Source organism: Pinus tabuliformis, chromosome 8 (genome assembly GCF_031772625.1).
Source record: "Pinus tabuliformis cultivar Carrire ecotype Pingquan chromosome 8, CPIR1, whole genome shotgun sequence".
Lineage (NCBI taxonomy): Eukaryota > Viridiplantae > Streptophyta > Pinopsida > Pinales > Pinaceae > Pinus > Pinus tabuliformis.
The window spans coordinates 566,177,932-566,186,723 of NC_142294.1; positions in this window are offsets into that span (position 1 = coordinate 566,177,932).

Consider the following 8,792-nt stretch of genomic DNA (forward strand, 5'->3'; position numbering starts at 1 on the left):
ATGAATGAATCTGTTTACCTATTCTTGTTGTGGAATATCCTTCCATGCTATAGTACATAGTTGTATATGCTCCATAGGATTAGTTTTACCATCATATTTTATCTCCATCTCCGTGTTTATCTGTCCAAATGTTATCCACATCAATCTCAACATTCCTGCCAAACTCCTATATTCTTCTTGTGTGCACCCCACCATCTAGAAGGAGTCGCTTTCAGGGCTATATCTAAGGCTGGAAACATTTGATTATCTAGAAATTTTTCTTCATAATCATTAATAAAAGCATTTACATCACCTAATCCATCATAAAAAGGTAGGTTACACACCTCAGATATCCTACAATGAATTGATTTAGTAATTCTTGCATAGCACCTTGTGGATACTTCATGCATCATATTCTGCCAATTTTCTAATTCTTCTTCTGAGTCTAAGGTACAAGAAATATCATGCTCCCAACTAAACTTTCCTTCTGCATTAGGGTTAACACAATCTTGTTCCTTCACTTTCATTTGATAGATATTTTCTATGTCAGCTACGTAATATTCTTCTTTGATTGGTTTTGTGTACCTTACTCCTTCTTATGGATGCAAAGGAACAATTACTCTCATATTGTTTCCTCAAATATCATCTATCTCTTCTTCAAATTGGTTATGGCCATATTGTTAAATGCCCAGTCAATTCTAAGCAATGCAGGATAAGGGTTACTATCCTCGACGATCTCTATTACTTCAAAATCAGGAGTAGTGTGTACTCCTTCAATATCCATCGTGACACCTGGTAGTCTTCCTAGGGGGAAGATCTTTTGCTGATTTTCCATTCTTAACTGAATAGGTGACCATTGTAGCTTTGACTTACCCATTAATTCCCATGTCTTCTTTGTCAATAAATTAGCATTAGATCCCAGATCTGGAATAACTTGATCCATCTCATATACTCCTTTCTGCGCACTAAGCCTCATCTCTCTTTCAATTCTCTTATGTTGATGCAAATTATTGAATGTGTACATCTCACTTCGCGATGCTTCTTTGGATGCATAGTAATCTATCAACTCTTGAAGCCCTTCTACAAAATTTTGGTCTCTTAACAATTTCATACATATTTGCAAAAAAGAATTTAAAATACCTGCTTGATTTGTTGAATCCTAGTCTTGTGTCGGAGCTCGATCATGTGTCAGAGCTCGGTTCTGTATCGAAGTTGATGATACGTTATAATTAATCTTCTGATCGGGCTTTGGCTATGCACTAGAGGTTTAAGCTCTAACATCCATAAACTTTGCTTTGCTGCCATAAATACCTCTTTTTCTTTCTGAATATAAAAAACATGAAGTTGCTCAACAGTCTTTCTAAACCATGTATTTTCAGATTCTTTCTTTCCATTCACTTTATCACTACCAGTCATAGCTCCACTTATAGTGACAATACTAATTTGAGGTTCGTCGGTTCTCCTTTCAGCAGTCATCATTTAAATATTTTGTGTTGACTGTTGATTCCTTTTTTCTTGCGTCTTTGCCATAAGTATAGGACATTCTTCAATCACATGGTCAAAGGATTTACAATACTTACATGTCGTTGTGTGATTCTGGCAATCTCTCACAAAATGACCTAGCTGGCTGTAGTTATAACAATTGATTTGTCCACGTCCTCGTCCAACTCCACCACCTCGACCTCTTCCTTGGTAACCTCCTCGACCATCGTGTTGTTCATTTTCCTCTTGTCCATTCTCTTCTTATTTCATTCTAAAAGTGTCAGCACCATGCTCCATCATTAGTTTGTAAGCCCGACAACTATTCTCATCATGTCCCACTAATTTACAAAATTTTCAATATCGATTTCTTGGTGTCTGTACATATTTCTATAACAAGTAACAATCTTATGAACGGTTCGCTTCTAGTCTTACATTTTTCACACCATATGCTAGATCCTACATTCGGAGGATTCAATGCTCCACTAGCCATGTAATTCCTGAAGATAGGGCATTGTTCTTTAGAATGGCCCTCCGACCTGCACTTTGTACACCATACTTCTTCTCTAACTTCTTTGATTTTCTTAATGTCTTATAAATACAGGGTTAGTTTCACCAATTGATTTTGGATTTGTTGCATACCTGCATTAGTATCACCTATAGGTGAAGCTTCCAATTTCATCACAATTTCTAGAGCTTCAGCTTGAGTTCCTAGATTTTGTTGCGTTAAATGGAAATCTGATATGCAGTAGCAGCGCAACTATAAACTATTCTTGATGTTGTTGTGGAGCTATGTTGAAGCTTACTTGATCCAATAACACCTTAAATCTCTGATCAAACTCCCAAACAGATTCAATAGGTTTCTGTTTGATCTCTTTCAACTCGATGATGCACTACGACTTAGACTTTGGCTTGTTAAACTTTCTTACCAATGATGTTTTAATATCTGCAAACGTTATGTTCTGATTATTTGAATACTTCATATACCATGTCAATGCTCTATCTCAGAACATCATAACGAGCTGCGCTTTATTTATATTCTCATCATTGATCTGCTTCGTTGTCCATACTGCTTCACATAAAAACCAAAATTGTTCTTGATCTTCTAATCCAGTTCCTTTGAAAACATGTATCTTAATATCGTCAGCCATACTTCTTCTTGGAGGGGGATGGGGAGGGGGAGGGGGAGAGCAAAAAAAACCCTGACTATTACTAGATTTTGGCTTCTGCGAACTTTCAGACTGGAAGGGTGAATACTGCAGAGTTACTTGGAGGTTATCAAGGTGGATTTCTTCTTTTTCACTTTCATATTCACTCAAAATAGGACTATAATAAATTTCTATAAAGGTATTCGGATCTTTTCCACGAGATATATTTATGGTATCTACTCTATATCTATTTCCACTTCGCGTTTTTCCAATCTCTTTCTTAGATTTATTCTCTATTATTCCAAACATAAGTAAACTAACAATCTTATTGCATATGTCAAACTCCCTTTTCACACAGAAGCATCTTAATCCAAAGTTTCAGAGATTTCAAATACTTACCTCGCAGGTACTTTGAAGAATCGTTGTTCCTCTTTGTTGTAGGATGGTCAAGTCTACTGTGAAATCAGTAATGAATCGTCCCAAGATGCTATTAATCCATAAATTGACAGTCCTTGAAATCCTATTGTCAGTACTCTTGAGTCACTGTATCAGTTTAAGAGTCCACACCATAGGTTCGTCACCTTTAAAACAATTCTTTCTTTCATTTAAGCTCGATATCCACTCATACAATTTAACAAGAAAAGAACCGAAAAAAATATCATATTGATCTGTAAAAATATACTTTTGTAACCACGCTTTAGATGTTAGAGGAGGGTTTATATTCTCTTGATCTGCAAATTCTCACTCTTTTAGCTCTATCAAATCTTGAATTTCTTTCATTGATGGGTGCCACATCCACATATCCCTCAAATAGATCCCAGTCCCAACAACATAACCATTTTTTGGCTTGGTTTGTGATGACCCAAGTTTGATCTATATTGCGCACCAACAAAACCCTCAATCACTAGCCCTTTCGGCAATGACCTGCAAGCAGATCGCAGTCTCACTCGAAGTGACTATGGGAGGATGCAGAACTAGGTTTCTACAGCCTTTAAGGATGTCGAGATGTGGTATTATTATGTTTTATTACTCTTAAAATTCATAAATCACTTCACCACATTACATTAATCACATAAGCATATCATATAAAATCACAAACCGTCATTGTGCTGAAATCAGATTCAACTGTAATAACTGCAACTCTAAAACAAATAATAAGAAACTATACACATGAAGATACCAAATTACGTTGGCTCACCCCAATATGGGGCTATGTCCACAAGAACTATTGCTTGATATAATAAATCTTGTAGAACAAACAATTCTTGGCCTGCGAACTAAGCTGCAGGCTGTCTATGTAGTTAGTTGTATACTCAAGCCTCTGTACACTCACCCATAGAGCCTCTCCTTACAAAACTCTGATTACATAAACTACTAACACAGATCTAGATAATAAAATATGCCTCTCTTCTTTATATTTTACCCTATATATACTATTTCATCAAAGGGTTAAACAAACAACTATGGACCAAAACCCTTTACAAATTTGTGCTTTTACAAAAAGGAGGGGCTTCACCCCATCTCGAAGCCCTTATACTGTGTGGTATATTCTAATTTCTCCACTACGTGGTCCACTTTGTGTTTTGTTTCTCTACTGCACACTCCACAAAATGCAGAGTTTTTTCCAAAATATAGGCCAAGTTGGGCTGCGCCCAACAAATATTCAAATCATATATTTAATACAATTTTCATATTATCTCTCCCCACCTTCATCCTTATATCTCTATCTCTATTGTAAAATTAAAATAACCATATATGCTCATCACTACATATACATTGAAAATTTAAATCATATCTTTTTATTTATTTTTATATAAATTATTAATATTTAAAAAAGAAGCTTAACATTAACACGACAGCCCCCTCGGGGAGCTCATTTGGAAAGCTCATGAAAATGCAAAGCAACAACAACAAAAACAAGATGATTGACATTAACACATGACAACCCCCTTGGGGAGCTCACTTGGAAAGCTCAAGAAAATGCAAAGTAAATGTGATCACAATGTCTCATGTTCAAATCCCTTTAAATCTCTAATATGTGGTCACGTGTTGTTGGTCGTGTGGTTCTCCTAGGTGTTATAGTGGTAACAGTTGGAATTGATGCCATGTCATAGGAGTATGAAACTGTTTCAATTTATGATTCCTCTAATACAAAAAAAAATCATTACATGATATCAAAATATCAAAATAATATATCTATGATACTTCACTTTTTCCACCAAAAATGAAATAAAGTGAATCAATTCTAACATGCAACATAAATTTATACATATTCATCTTCAAGTTAATGAACCAACATTCATAAACGTCTCTTCATTAATCCTTGGAGAGACATCAAGCATATAAATATACCTCCCACTACATATATAGTGATTGTTCTTATTGGTTTTTAAAGATTTAAAGAAGGGTTTCATCAATAGATTTTGCTTTTTACAACCATTAAGAATAACATTTTTAGATCTATATTACATATCATTTTTCTTTGTGACTAGAGGAATTAATAACTGGGTTGATTTTGTACTTGTTAGAAACAATAGAAACCCGAAACCACTGAGAGGTGGGGTGAATCAGTAGTGTGACCAAATTATACAACTCTTAACAATTTACACTTTTTAATCACTTTAGAAACCACTCATGTAATGAATGTTATAACTCAATCATGTAAAACATGACATCATAGTCATTTTCATACACATGTGAAACATATAGAAGACATCAATCTTCTTTTTATTACTTTGGAAAACACAAGCTACAAATTGCTTTTACATCATTACCATAAGCTTCCACTTGTAGGTTTATCAACTTCTACTAAAATGTACTTCTATCCCTGGTTGTTTATTAGTTACTACGAAATGAGACTACTGCCCCTACTCATTTATCAGTTTTCATTGGTATTGTTGCACTTGCTCGTTTATTAGCTACTATTGAAAGGGACTACCACCCCTACTCATTTATTAGTTTTCACTGAAAGGGACTCTTGCCCCTGCTCTACAAGCTACCACTTTCTTGACCTCCTTGATTCATATTTCATCCATTTTCAAACTCAAATCATGAAGGATATTACCTTTCATAGAAAAAATAAATTTCTCCTACAAACAAAAACCACAAACCACCAAAAAAACTTTAGCAATCATTGATCACTGATCAAACCACTATACACATCAATAACATCAACCCTTACCAATTTGCTAATTTCACCATAAAACATCTTTGTTGAATACACCATTCAACAATTCATTCTCTACCTTCTCAAACACCTTTCAGACACCAAAATTAATCTTTGATTCACCCATGATGCATACTAACATTATGCATCTCGATGCTTCAACAACCTATCATCTTGGTTGTTTGATTTTACTTATAAAGGATTTTTGGACTAATATTTTTGGATTAAAACTTTATTTATCTTCAGTTATTCATCATGCATAAATATCTATTTTTTCCTTTGTCCTACTTCAAACTTGTCTTTTGAGTGTACTCTCCAAGTCTTCAAACCCCGCTTAACTGTCTCTATAAGAAAAACAAAGTTTAAACATATTAATTTTCTATTCTGGATTTTTATCAGGCTTTAGCTGAAACTTTCTAAATTTGGCTTACCACCATATTTAGTCAAACTGCCAAATAAATGGCTAAATATGTCCACTAATGCTAAACTTGTTTCCAACTCGTTCATGCCTTATTTATAAATATTTTATTCCTCCACATTATTGGGCATAAATGCCAAATTACAATGTTGACGACTTGTTCATGCATAAGTCTTCAAAATAGCCCAAAGCTCTTTTAACTGCTGCATATAACTTTGTTGGTGTTGTTGTTGCTACAACACCCTCCAAAATTTCACTACATTCAAATTTTGGAGCCTACTTTATTGTCGTGTCAAGTGTCACCTTGGTCGTCAAGTGTCATTTCATGTCTTCCTATATGTTTCAAGTGTTCTTGAGCATTTTCAAGTGTCGTCGCATTAATTATAACTTCTCTAGTGCATTTATGGTCATAACATATTTAATGCGGTAAAATGACACTTTTGGTTACCATCGCACACACTTCACCTATTGTACTTGGGGAATGCATGTAAAGTGGCATTTTGATGTATTTTTATCCTTGTTCAAGTTTGTCTAAGTTTTCTAAATGATTTGGTATGTGTCGCACATGGTTTAATGTCTCAACTCATCGTGTTCGCCCCTTTTCCTATATTCCCGACTTAGACAAATTTTTGGTTTCAAAGCAAACCCATTGAGGCCAAGAGTGCATGAGCGCACTCTAAGGCCTTGATAAAAAATCCTTCATTTTTCGGAAGTGCTTCATGCACCCTCCAAGATAAAAAAAAATCACTCCCTTATCCCTTTTCCCTTCCTTGTTCCGAAATGCGCCCTTCAAGAAACCAAGTCTTCCTTTGAGAACAATCCTTCACCCCGAAGGAATGCACCCTCCTCGAATGCATGAGCACACACAAAATGCCTTAAGATCCATGCTTCAGCCTTCCACAATGCACCATGCACCCTCCTAACCCTTTTAGTGCATGAGTGCACCCTGAAGGCACGAAGCTTCACCCTTCAGCCTTTAGACCCTCACCATGCACCCTCCTGGGCCTCTTGAGCACATGAGCATACCCTGAAGGCTTGGATCCTTCCTCCTTCAGCCTTCAGGAGTGTGCCTTGTTCCTTGCCTTGATTTTCTCTTCCTCTCGAATGCATGAGCGAATGCCGAATCCATGAAGCCTTCCCCCTTCATCCCTTCAGCCTTTTGAAGTGCACCCATAAGCTCTCCTTGCTCTTTCAAAAGTGCACTGAAAAGGCATGACTAAAAAATTTGCATTAAAACATGATAGACTAGGATATTTTTAGGTTGATGATTACTTGTCATGATTGATTGCAGTTACATTTATCTCAGGAACAACATGGAAAGCACGCATGAGGAAGATCAGACAAAGAAGGAAAACAAAGGAAGCAATGAAGAACAAAGAACACATTAGAAGCTTGATGATCGAAGCACCCCAAGGACTCCAAGTTCAAAGACCCTTTGGAGGGTGAAGGCATCAATGATCAAAAATTGCTGAAGAATAAAGACACGAGTGGCAACCATGTCACCATTGAAGAAATTCCATTTCATCAGTCACTATTAGTCCCAGTCATCAAAGATAGTGACATGTCATGTTTTCATCACATGATGACGTGAAATTTATGATGTAGTGTTGTAATAATTGTAAAGACAAATAATTGGAATTCCAAGAGTCATGTATGGAAAAAAGAGTGATGAAAGTCCAAAAGGAATGTAATATCAAAAGTCATATGTAATTAGAAAAGTCATTTGGAAGTCCAAAGGTTATTAGGAGTTGGAAAGTCAAGAGTCACGGGGATGTGAAAGGTCATGCCTCAAGTTATAAAAGGATACTCATTTCTCATGTATAGGGATTTTAACCTTGGCTTCTCCCATAAGGCATTAGAGAGATAGAGTTTGTACTTTTAGGGAGCAAGTAGTGGCTCTAATGCTTCACTATTGGAGTTAGTGATGTTCATTGTATTTATGTATCTTGGAACTTTTCTTAATGTAGAATCCTTCAAGGTCAACACATTTTCACACATGGATTGTGTATGTTTCTAAGACTATTTTTTGAATGTTTATGGTTCATGTTTTCTTTCACCTATACTAGAGTAATTGAACAATTTCAGTGACTTCAGTGCTCAACTTATCAGAAATGTGTTGTAATGTTTATAATGATCGTCACATCCATGTGAACTATTTCGCTCGATGTTAGAAAAATATTTCTTATTCATCTGCGTCTTCATTAGGGTATTACTATTACTTCTCTCTATAAGGACCACTTTATTTCTCCCCTTGCAGTAAGAGAACCTTGATACATCTACAATTGAACATTCATAAAGCACACTCACTTTCTCATTCAAAATGAAATTTCCCTTCTCTCTTGTGCTAACAACTAAAGCCAAGGTATATATTTAAGTAAAGAACATTCAAGTTGTATTCTGGATGGGACTCCTACACCAAACATTGTGAGGTCTATTTGGGACCTTATATCAGGGAGATCCCCTGTATGTTGGTAGTATCTAGCACCATCAACATTCTAGCGCTAGAAGGAGGGAAATCGATTTTTTATGGTTGACAACTCCACACACCCTAACCATTCATTTCCTTGACAAGGTAGCAACATTTTGAGCACCATTCCAACTC